We start from the raw sequence: 13,913 nt of genomic DNA, 5'->3' as shown, positions 1-13,913 counted from the left end.
CGTGTAAGTTACCAGAAACTAAGCTTGTTGATTGTTTTTATAAGAATATGAGGTGGGATTAGTTGAATCCTAAGCATGAAGCCGAAAGCCTCTCATGACAATATTACTTTGTCTTAAAATAACTTTACTTCGCGGCAAAATATAGTTTGTTATTCACAGGTATAGCATAAGAATCTTGCATTTGGACGATGACGACTTCAGTCAACATATATGGTATTGGCTGATATAATACTCTAGGTCAAGATAGCTCATTATGCAGATTAGATCTCAAGTCAAATTCAAAATAAATTTAAATTAATAGAATGTTTGATTTAGTATTTAACTATTGATAATTCTAAAAAGATCGTTATTTAAGGTATAAATTGTCTTAGTTATACATAATTTTATTATTATATTATTGATATAACTTATCAGATTTAGTGAATTTTTTTTCAATCATATTATTTTTTCATACATAAAATTCAAATTTATGACCTATCTTAAGAAAATCAAACGTAATATTTTCAATTTTTTCATTGCTAAAAAAATTCTTAACAAGAAAAGAAGTGAAATTAGTAGGATAAATAATCACTTTTGTCCCTAAATGTGTAATTTGTTAATAAATGTGTCCCTGAAAGATGAAAATACAAAATTTAATCTCGAAAAGTGTAAAAAATGTGACAAATATATCTGACTGTTAACTTTCATCCGTCACCGTTAATAAAATAGCTTACTTGACACAGAAGAACGAATTTGTCACTAAAATGATAGTCAACATGATCATCTCTAATTGTTAGTATAGGGACATATTTGTCATATAATTTTTATTTTTTTTTTACTTTTCGTTCTCGTACTTCACTGATTCCCTTAAAGATAAAAATACAAAATTTAGTCCCCGAAAGTGTAAAAAGTATAACAAATATATTTGAACGTTAATAGTAAATTGTGACTAATTATTATAACCTGAAAAAATTTATAATGATTGCGATAAAATTTTGGGAAAGCTACATCACAATGGTAAGTGTCTGTTTCTGTTATATACTTTTCAAGTTTTATTAACGATTGAGATATACATAAAATATTATTAATGAAAATGAATTTTTATTGTTTTGGAAAATTTTTCTTAATTTTCTTCAACTACAAAAAAATCAATTTTTTGGTTGTTAACTCTTGAATAAATACTATCAACACAGGAGAAAAATAAAAAAAAATTATTGAAAAACGACAAGAAAATCATTGTTTCTTGTACTTTTTCACCTTTTCGGGGACTAAATGTATTTGTTTATGAAATGGGAAAACAAAAAAAAAATATTATATGACAAATATGCTCCTGACAATTAGAGATAGTCATGTTAACAATCAATCATTTCAGTGATAATTTCATTCATATGTTTCACGTAAATTATCTTATTAACGAGTGACAGACAAAAATTAATAATTAAATATATTTATGGTATATTTTATATTATCAAAAATTAAATTTTATATTTTTATTTTTGAGGATGCAATTTGTTAATAAATTATTACCCAAATAAATAATATGGGAGGTTTAAACTTTCAGGTATGCGACACTAGGAATGGATTCTCCCGATGATCATTTAACCAACCAAGAAAAAAAAAAAAAGAAAGAGGACAGTGAGAAAATGACTAACATAAAGGGTGGCCAAATTCGATCTGCCAATCAAATTAATAGATGTAATCCTTTTTTCTTTTTCATCGGTCCTACAAAAGTTATCCTTTCTCAAATAAGTTAGAATTTCAATCTGACATATGATTTGACTTGCAGTTCGGAAGATCAATATTCAATAACTGAAACCATTGATCAAGTTATAAGTCAACTTGGGTATTTCTTTCTTTCTGCATTACGTACCCGCACTCAATTATTCGTTTTTCTATCACTAGTGGGGTACCCTGTATCTGTTGCCACAATGTTTGATTTTGATTGAATAAATTTATAAAGAATAATGATTGTTTATATATATATATATATATATAAAATCAATAGAAGCGTATAAGACGTACAAATAATTGTACGGCTTTTCTTGCGTTTAATTAATGAAGTAATCATTTTCTTTGCAATCAAGCTCAGACGATGGATTCCTTTCCAAAGAAATGACTTTTAGGCACATTTATTTTGGATGTGATTATTTTAAATTTTGATAAAATTAATTTTCACAAAACTAATCATTTAAAGTTTAAATTAATTTTAAATATAAAGAATAGTATTGGGCTAAAATATATTTTAGTTTTTTTTAAGAAAAATATTTTTGTTCATTTATTTTGTTTTTAATTATCTTTTATCTTTTTTAAAAAAAATTGTATTAGTCATTTAACTTTTAAATTTGATCTTTTATTAATGATAATATATTTAATGAAACATAAATTTTAAAATTTGTATAATTTATATATTGCTGAAAGATATACTTTTTATTTTGATGGTAAACTCACTGATTTCAGTATTGAACTCAAAGATGTAATTCTTAAAATAATATATATGTTATGAACATAATATTAGTAGAAAGTTATATCTTACAAAAAATAATGATAAATCTTTATCAAAAATAGTAAACACACCTAAAATTTGTATTATATATATACACTTTTTTTTCCTGAAAGATATACCTTTTTTATTTTAATGGTAAACTCACCAATTTTATTATTGAACTCAATACAAATGTAATTCTCAAAAAAATATATTATTGTTTTATTTTTTTACCATGATATATTGAAAATTAAAGATGGTAAATACACATAAAATAAATATTTTTTTTTCAACGTGATTTATTTGATAGCTAAAGGACGACTACTACTTGTACCAACTTTGTTGGTTGAAAAAATGTATTATATTGAAGTGGACTATGTAGCCCCACGTTTCATAAAATATATTGGCAACTTAAAATGAGTTGAAACATTGTGAGAAAAGAGGGAAAAAAAGAATGAATTGACTATTTGACTCTTTTTTTCAACATAATTTTATATAAAACAAAAAATATGTATATTAATTTGAATAAAGTTCTTAGAGTCCAAATGCATTTGACCTATATGCTAATTTTTTGTATTAACGAATTTTTCTATAAATGTAATATATTATATTATTAAGGTATTATTTATAAAATTTATATGAATAGTATTTTATTTTTTATTAGATAAAAAGTATATAAATACTTTAATAGAGCTGGTCAAATGAATGTGTGTTATTTTTTAAGTGACGCGTCAATGAGGGCTTCTATTTATGATTGCTAATTTGCCATGTGCATGGACTGCGCTATGAGCTATCTCTGTACGACAGTTAATCGTCCAAGCAACAAGTTCATGTGTTAAAGGCGTGTGAAGTGGGCTTTCTATTGATGGATGGGATGGATGCTCGTGAAATCGTAGGTCTCTTGTACTGTAGGTTGTAGGTTTCAGTTAGGCATGACGATCGGGCGAGTCAGATCAGGTTTTGCTTACCCCATGCTTGACTCTCCATTTTCTCTCGCCTCCATTCTCGAAATCTAACAGAAATGTAGATTTATCTCCCATTTTTTTCGCCTCGTCCCGTTTCGGACATGCTATAAAAAATATATTTTTTCATAAAGTGAAAAATATAATTTCAAATAACAATTGTAACATATTTTTAGATTATACATGACAACATAAAATCTAATCCAACACTAACATAAAATTTAATCTAATAGTTTCATGTTTTAGTGTTATATAATGATATCTTTGTAAATTAATTATTAGCGAGCGGATTTGGGGACGAGTTCGGTTCGAGTATTAATAATCTCATCTCCGACCCCAAACTCGACTTTGACTAATAGGGAAAATCTGAACCCAACCTCTAACCTGATCAACTTAGTTTTCTACGTCAAAATCAGAACGGGTCCAAGATGGGCCTCGCGGGTTCGGACCCCATTGTCATGCCTAGTTGCAATGAGTACTTTGGTAAAAAAAAAAAAACATTAATGGTATTTGAATTAAAATATATTTTTTTATGAATAATTTATTTTTTTACTTTTGATGTTTTTAATTATCTTGTGTGATCTTATTTATTTTTTTTATTTATAAATAAGTTACTCTTTCTAGAAAGAATATATATAATTATGATTTTCTTGTATTATCTTTTTTACTGTTTTGAGTTATATATTGTTTATCAATTTATATTTTTTTTCTTTTATTAACACTCGTTTTGGTCTTTTATCTTTTAAAATATTTATTTTGGTTCTTAATTTATTAAAGACTAAAATATGTTTTTCGTCCATATAAATATCGAAAAGTTCGAAATCCATCTTGCAAAATTTTTCAGTATATTTTTCGTCCTCGTAAAATTGAAATTTGTTATTTTTTGACTTGGAACTAAACTTGGACGAATTCAAACCTAAGTGTCCACTAAAAATTGGACACATGGAGTTATATTTCCTCTTTTTCTTTCTCCAATTCTCTCTCCTTTGACCCCCTTCGATTCTCCTTCGATCATAGTGCCATCACCACCCTACCCATCTCCTCCGCGTCATGCCACCACCTGCAATACCTCTTCTCTCTCCCACCGTGTGCCACTACCTGCACCAACTAGCACAACACGCATGACGATGTCAGGGTCGCAGATGGTGATATGGTGGTGATGGAGATGTTCGACGATGTTGGGGTCACATATTTGAGGGAGAGAAGAATGCGCGCAATGTTTGGTGGTTTGATGGCGGCGACGCTAGGGTGGTGTTTGGTAGTGGTTGTTATGGGTTTGGGAGAAAGGTTTTTTTATATTTAAAAAAAAACAAATCCTACAATTTGTGGCCGGTTTTAACATTCACAAATTGCGATTTGATTTTTTTAAAAAAAATCTTTAATTTGTGATGATTTTTAAATTCCAAAAATTATATTTTAAAATATAAATTAAAAAATGTCTAGTAGGTTCAGATCCCTAAGCCTAATTCTAGATAAAAAAAACACATTTCAATTTTACGAGGATAAAAAAATACCAAAATTTTTGCATGAATGAATTCTGAATTTTTTGATATTTATAGGGATAGAAAACGTCTTTTAGCCTTTATTAAATTTAGGCCCTCATCCTTTCAAAATAGTAATCATCATCTATTTTAGATCATGATCTTATATTTTTTTTTTACTGATTTAAGAAGTGAAAAAACTTCAAATATTTTGTATTTTATTTAAAATATTATAAAATTATACGAGGAGTTTATGTTAAAATTTAAAAAATAAATGTTAAATTTAAATATTTTTATAATTTTAAAATATGAAATGGTAAAATAATTCAATTATTTTATAGTTATGTTATAAATAAAAATAATTTTTTATAATTATAATATTAATGTTTATAAAAATGTTTCGAACAATTTAACATACAAAACTTAATTAATTTAGATGCAGATTATTGAGATCTAATACTACTTAAAATAAATTAGTTATTATTATTTTAATTCCTAATAGAAAATTTTATATTTCAATAGAATTTGTGAAGATGAGTTGTTATAAGTATTTAATATTATCCTCAACTTATGAAAATAAAATGTACTAACTGTTAAGTTATTTAATTTATGTACTTTTTCTCTTGTTAATATAATTGTAAAATATTATCTTATAAAAAAGTATATTAGAAGTAAATATATTATAATATGACGTAAATATATTAAAATTAACATAATATAAAATAAAATTTTAATATAAAAAATAATTTATTTTAAGTAATTTCATCTAACTTAATTAATTATTATATTTAAAATTATTCAAAATAGTGTATATTGACTTTAAATAGTAAAATCATTTAAAATTATATGAACTTTATATTACATACAATTAATATAAAACTCAGGTATAAAATAATTTTTACTATATAATATAAAATATAAAATATTTTTGAAGATAAATTATGTTTTATGTTCCTCTAAAATTACTAATATTTGAATTCTGTCCCTCAAAACTTTTTCTTATTATTTTGGTCTCTTTAATTGTGACATGTATTATTTTTAAGTGTTATCTAAATCATTTTTATTCTTGTATAAAGAATTACCTAAAGCACTTTTAGGATAAAAAATGATACATTTTAAATTTAGTGGGAAAAATTATTTTAAAATTAGAAGGATGAAAATATTATGAAGAATTTTAGAGGGACCATATTCAAACATTAATAATTTTAGAGGAAACTAAAACTTAATTTATCGTATTTTTAATATATTAAAATATATACTATTAGTATTTAATATGCAACTAATTAAAGTGAAAATAAATAAATTTAAAAAATGATGAGGGGTATTTTTCGATAAAATAATTTAATAAATTTTAATAAGATTATATTATTTCATATTCATTAAATTAATATTATTCATCAAACACATTAGTAAATAAATAAAAATGTGACCCGGGATTTACTTTTGGGCCGGATAACTGTGCTCTTCAATTTATACTAATTTATATTATTTTCTTTTTCATCCATATCCAACACATTGTTAGATATGCATATATGAATTAAATGTTAAAATTTTATGTTTCAATTAATTAAAGTAGATTAATATTTAAGATAATTATGACAACTATTTATTACCAGTAAATTTTAAGTTTATGTGAACATATTAAGTGAGTTTATTAGATTATCAAATAAGGTGATATAAACTTAAATAGATAAATGTCAATATTGACTTATTAGAGAATAATAAAAATTTTATTAGATTAACACACTGTAAGAAAATTATGATTTTTAATATATTGAGTCGTATAGTTTCTTTTTTTTTTAATCTAAAGAGTTACAAAGAATCCTATTATGAAATAAAGAGATATCATTGAAAAAGAATCACAAGGTTGATTTCATTGTTCATGTTGGTGATGAATAATTATCAAGATCTTATAATAATTGTTCAAAAATATTTTGATTAGGAATCAATTATAAATTCAAATATTTTATTTAATTCTTAATAATGAAGCATGTTCTAAATCTTATGACTTTTGATGAATTATGCTAGACATGTGCTTGTAAATATAACTTCCACGTAAAGAATAAAAACTACGGATTAAAGGATTAAGATTTTAAACAAGTGGTAACAGAAACAAGTTTTCATTATTTGATTATTAGGACTTAACATTTTCAATTATATACAAATCTGGATGTGATTTTTCTTTTATTGATCCCGCTTTGAATACGGTTTTGGTATCTAAAAAGTTTTTCTTTTCCGTTCGATAGAAAATCGTAATGGACACTAACAGTATTTTACGATTATTATAGGGGATAATATATGTCTTATATGGGCTCGAGCTTATTGTTGTTTTATATGTTTTACACGTATATCAGGGAATGCTTATTTGGAATTTGCCATTTTGATTGTTAATATAAGGCTTCATGTTCTACGATTCACTGATTTCATTATAAGGTAGTTACATATGGCATATCAAGAGTTTGTGAATAATAATTGGATCCAGTAAATTGATATAAGTGTGGTTTTACAAGAAATGTGACCTCATGTTATATAAGGAAAGTTTCTTATGGTTTTAAAGAATGATCACCTTATAAATGATTGACAAATTTCTCAGTTTGGGACTATTTTACAAACTTTTTTTCAGATTGAGGCTCTTTTCAAACTATTTATCAGGGGATGTTGTTTTTGCACGTACCCAGCATGCAAATCGCAATTGGGAGTGGCGACTTCATGCATGGTTGACACATGACGAGCGCTAGAGGGATGCGCCAACCTCGTTGGCGATTTCAGCCCACGTGAAGTGGGAAGCGCCAGTACTGTTGGCGCTTTGAGCATGCTGTGTGACGTCCCGTCGGAGCAGCAGGCTAGGTGCAGAAGCTAGCTCTGCAGGTTTGCAGAGAAAACGCAAATGCCATTGGCGATTTGCTTTGAGTTGAAGTCGCAGATACCATTGGCGTTTTGTGTGGTTCTTCGTTTAAAAGCTGGGTCATGGCATTCATTCTTTGCCTGCATTCCTTGCTCCTTGCTTTCGAGTTTGCTTGTGTTATCCGAGAGAGTGAAATACTTGTGTCAAGAGAGAGAGCTACTTGCTTGTTGTTGTTGTTGTTGGTGTTCTTCCATTTTCTTAAAAATTTGTAAGATACATTGAATCTTTTGTATGTTTTTATTTATGTAGATGTTTATATTTTGATAATGGAATGGTTTTAGGTAGTGTAAGCTAATAATTTTGTATAGTTTAGTTTTAATTCTTAATGTTATATGGTAGATTAGATTTAGTTTAAATTTTTTATATGGTAAATTAGAAATAATTTTACATACTCTAAGTTATTAATTTTTATATTATAGATTAAGTTTAGTTGAAATTTTTTATATAATAGATTAGGAATAGTTTTAGGTACCATAACTTATTAATTTTAGATTAGGAATAATTTTAGGTACCATAACTTATTAAGTTTAGATTAGCTTTAGTTTAAATTTTGTATATGGTAGATTACATTTAGTTTAAATATTTAATATCATAGATTAGGAATAATTTTATGTATTGTAATTTATTAATTTAAAATTAGGTCTGAATTAAATTTTTTATATTACATTAGTTTTAGTTTCATATGTTATGTTTAAATTAGAATAGCTTTACGTATTTTAAATTATTGATTTTGTATGTTAAATTATTTTACTCGTAATTATTTGAAGTCATTAATTTTGTATATAGTAGATTACATTTAGTTTAAATATTTGTTATGATAGATTAAGAATAATTTTATGTAGTGTAAATTATTAATTTTAAATTAGGTTAGAATTAAATTTTTTATATTACGTTACTTTTAGTTATTATTAATTTCATATGTTATGTTTAAATTAGAATAGTTTTACGCATTTTAAATTATTGATTTTGTATGTTAAATTATTTTAATTTTTAGTTGAAAATATAAATATTATTTTATATATTTAAATTTATATTTGTATGTAATTTAATTTATTTATATAATATATATGAATTAGGTTATTTGTATAATATATTTTGTTATTGAAATTAAAAAAAATATAATTTGTTATTTATGTAAAGTTGTGTTTGGATGTGATTTAATTTATTTGTATAATACATTTAAATTTCTGTGATTGTATATTATATTTTGCTATTGAAATATGTAATTTTTGAAAAATATAATTTGTTATTTATTTTAAGTTGTGTTTGCATGTATTTGAAATTATTTGGAGAGTATATTTTGAAATTATTTTAATTAATTTTTTGTAAATATACTTAATTTGTGTATGTATAATTAATGTATAAATTTTATCGTCAATTAATTGTATTATATTTTATTTTGTAGGATCAATGACATCTTCGTCGTCATGCTCATCAAGTATACAAACTAGGTCTGGTCCAATTGAGGGTGACGTTTTGTGGATTTGGAATGGGGAACCAGACAGAAAATTACACATCAGACGAGTAGTCCCGACGTATCAAGGTGAAGAACAAATACCAGAGGAAATTGTTCCTCTGCTTCGGCAATCTGGGTTTTATTGGATAATGAAGATGGGATACCTAAAGATAAATGCGGCCTTAATTAGTGCGTTCATTGAAAGATGGAGGCCCGAAACACACACGTTTTACTTGAGATGCGGAGAGGCTACCATTACTCTTCAAGATGTGTCAGTTTTATTAGGTCTTCATACTGACGAGGCACCATTAATTGTGGCGTCCCTAAATTAATGACTGATTTAATAGTAATAATTTAAATAACAAAAACCATGGTAAATTTTTTTTTCTTCTTTTTCTTTTTCATTTCTTTCTCTTTTCACCATAACTAGGTTTAGAAGGAAAATCCTCACTATAAAGTCCTGAATGGCCAGTTCACAACTCTATTCGGAGTCATTTCTTTCTTATCGCTCATAATTCTCTAAATTATTTTGCTGTTTCAAAAAGGAAGAATATACCAGCCATTACTTTAGGTCGTCACGTGAAAATAAAAGGATAAAATACAGTCGATAAACTCTTTTACAAATAAAGTTGCTAATGCTTTCTTTTCAAATAACAAGATCGATCATAAATGCATTCATCATTTAAAGCTGTCCAAAATATGGGAGTTTTACACAATATATAGTGTCATCCAGAGCAAAGGTGTCCATAGTGGTGGCTTCAGCCACATGTATACAATCATCAAATTCCTATACATCAGGTCTACACATACAAAAACAAAAGAGTAAACCTAACAGTCAGTCCTAGATACACCCACCCTCAAAAATATATAAAACTAATCCATGGAACTGTCCACTCCACCGTGTGCTGAAGCGTCCGTGCAGGTTCATCTGGATGCACCAAAGAAGTAGCCGTGAATCGAATGGTGCCTCGAAATCGGCACCTCGTGTTGCCTTCGAGGGTCTCCCAAGCTCCCTCTAGGCACTCCATCTCTACTCGATCACGGATTAGCTGCGCCGCCATCACGATCTACAAGAAAGAAAAGAAAGGGGTAGACTCTTTTACAAGAATCTAACTATGCCACCGCACAATGCGTCTCATAACCACTACATGCAATTAAAAGGAGTATCTTAAGGCTTTTCATCTCTGGTAATCGATTACACAGCCTTGGTAATCGATTACCAGAGGCTAAACTTGAATTACACAGCCTCAGGACATGAAATATGCAAAAATGCACTGTGTAATCGATTACACATACCTGGTAATCGATTACCAGTGACCCATCCCTCTGTGTAATCGATTACACAGGCTGGTAATCGATTACCAAAGGCTCCCTTAGTTTCCTGACTTCGTTTTTCAAGCCTAGTAATCGATTACACCCCGTGGTAATCGATTACCAGAGACCATCTTAGCTTCCTGTCTTCATTTTTAAGCCTTGTAATCGATTACCCACCCTTGGTAATCGATTACCAGAGACTATATCTCACATATCAATCAAGTTTCACAGCTGGCCAGCCACCACAAGCCTTTGCTTTGTGGTCTTTGTTCCTTTTATCTGTTGACTGCCAGGAGCTCGCCTGTTTAGGTACATCACAGGTTCTCACTGACCGACTATGCCCGGGTTGGGTCGGGATTGGTCAAGCTTGGTTTTGGGCAATAGCACCCCACCTGACGTCCCCAAGGTCTCCTGACCCCCGCGACATATCTCCAGGTACCACTCTGTGGTCAACAATAAAAGCAGGAAGTTTCACCCTTCAACACTTTCTCATCTCAAGCTTGTAGGATTATGGGGTACCCATCACATGTGGTACTAGGTGGCGGTCGGGCGATGGTGCACAACAAGTTTTCCACATCCACAAAGCGCGCATAAACCCACCATCCCCTGTTGCCCACCTCCAACTGAGCTCACGTACTCCCACGTAGCCCATATCCTCTTTTCTCTCAACACCGGGTCCCCATCAATCCTCCCAAGCTTTCACAACATCCAAGCAAAACAAAATTCAAACAGCACAAGCTATTACAGCCAAGCAAAACAGAGCAAAGGCAGAAAACTCTGCCAAAACACCAACCAAATCACAGCTTTTCTCACTTAAAGACCCCAGTAACAATTCCTTCGTTCCGGTTCATTAACCGTTGGATCGACTCGAAAATTTTACTGGAAGTCTCTAATACTTAAGCCTACATTGTGACCGTTGGGATCTACTAGCAAACATCCAGAACTCATTCTGTACTACTCTTTCCACAGCCAACCACACACAAGCATTTTTCTGCACAAAGCCAAAATTCTGCTGCACCTATTTTGACAGCAAAATTCTGCATAAGTGCAGATTTTCGAAAATCACACTTTCCCTCATCCAATATTGCCCTAATCAATTCCTACAAGTCCCAAATCATGTATCAATCATGTCTAAACCAAAGTCAAGCTTTAAAGCACAACAACACAGAATCTAGGTGTCCAACACCCCTCAATTCAATGGGTTTTCTAGGTTTGAGAAGTGAAATTTAGAATGAGGTAAATTTGAAGCAAACTCTCACCTCACACCAGTCCATAACATCTATTTAGACTTGTTCAAACTGGATTTACACCTAAAATTCCACCGAATCAAATTTTGACTCTTCAACACCCAAATTTGCCCTAGAAATGGCTCTTTGTTCACTTTGATCATTTGTTCTTCTCTCTAGCACAGTTCAAGCTTTCTCCCAAGTCCTAAATGACATTTCAAGCTAGTATTAACTCACTTTAACTTTCATTTACCACAGAATTCAGACTTAGCCTTCCAACTCTCAAAGCCTCACTCTTTTTCCACTCATAACGCCACATTCTCACTTTCCAACCCTAGGTTAACTCTACATTTCATCTCTAACAGTTTTCCATGGGCAATTTTCAGCATACAAACATCACAAACATCATCACAAAACCCTAAAACAGAATGGGTATGTCTAACTCATCCAAACATGGCGATTTCAACAAGCTTTCAACAAAAGTCTTCACAAATAACTATCATGAAGCAGAAAACTAGCAAGACTACCCATCATATCTCCCAAAACCCCATACCCATGAAATCAAAGGAGAAAGAAGTCCACCCAAACCTGAAATTTCGAAGTCCCACTCGTAGCCACGCACTTCACGACTCCAAAAATGCTCTCCTTTCGCGATTTGGAGCAGAAATGAGCACCAAAGGTTGGAGCTTTGTTGGGGTTTCAATGGAGAATGGAGGAGAAGGAAAAAGCAACGTGAGGAAGAGGGAGAGCTGTCTGAAAAAGTGTGGGGGCTGAGTGAAGAGAGAGAGAAAAGCTTTTTGGTTTTAAAATAAAGGGTTTTCTCTTTTTCTATTATTTTATTTATGCAATGCCACATGTCTCCATTTGAGTGGAGCAAGAAGGGCCACTTTCCCTTTTGACTGTGATCCATACTCAGCCACAAAAGTGAGGAAAATCTGACCTTTGAAACACTAAAATCCTGCCTCGGTTTGCGTGCCGTTTCTCTGGTTCCAGTTTCTCGCGTTTCTCTGCGTCCGTCGGGGCCAGTTTTTTGAAAGTAACCAATATATATATCAAAACGCTCAGAATAAAACCCCGAGCGTGGTTCAGAGGTTGGTTTCATTAAATTCTAAGTCGCACGCAAAACGATGATTTTTAAACTAATTAATTAAGAATTAACCCATAACCTCCCAGTTATGGATTTCTCTTCCTTAATTAGCCTAACCCGCATATCTTGCCCCCACTATTCCTACTTCTACCCAGAACATATAGGCATATACACTGAATAATACTTATATATATAATCATTCAAAATACATCGTTTCCAAAAACTCCGGGTAGAAATTTCTAGGATGTTACATTAATTGGTTCAACAAATCTTGATTGGGCCGATTTATGTGAATAATTATTAGGAGTCAAACCATAGGAAGGCGAACTTGAAGGCAGTGTGGTAAAATTAAGTTGGCTGACTCATCATTTTTCTCACATTAATATTGATGAGGGGTAACGTTGAACAATTACAAAGGTTTACCCGTGCGTGGATCCTTCGATTCATAGGAGGTGTCCTCTTTGTTAACAAAAGTAGTAGCAGAGTTTCCTTAAGGTACCTACAATTTTTACGTGACTTTGAACAGTGCAGCACGTATGTGTGGGGACCTGCCGTGGTTGCGTATTTATATAGAGAGATGTGCAGCGCCACTGATTACAAAGTTAAATCAATCGGAGGTATGTGCATCTTAATCCAAATGTAGGCATGAGAACGATGCACGACTTTGGCTCCAAAGAGAACGCCTCCCGTCATAGAAAATAAACCACTCGGACACAGGTTTGTCGTTTAAAAAATTAGACTTGAATTGAAAATATTTAATGATGGAACGTGTTGACAATGATGATTTCATTTTTATTGTAGGTGGTTGCGACGTGGAAATCAACATATTGGTAATGATGATCTTAGAGTTTTCGGTCGCAAATTGGATCCGATGAAACGACATGAGGTAAGAAGATCGTAATGTATTGGTTAAATGAAATGTTAATATGTTATGTTTGACTGAAAATTGACAAGTGTGTTGTTATATGCAATTTGTCTGGGAGCCATACATAGCAACTGTGATGGCAGCGTTGCCTCCAAT

The sequence above is a fragment of the Glycine soja genome, chromosome 1 (genome assembly GCF_004193775.1).
Source record: "Glycine soja cultivar W05 chromosome 1, ASM419377v2, whole genome shotgun sequence".
NCBI classification, from domain to species: domain Eukaryota; kingdom Viridiplantae; phylum Streptophyta; class Magnoliopsida; order Fabales; family Fabaceae; genus Glycine; species Glycine soja.
This window is presented reverse-complemented; position numbering follows the sequence as displayed.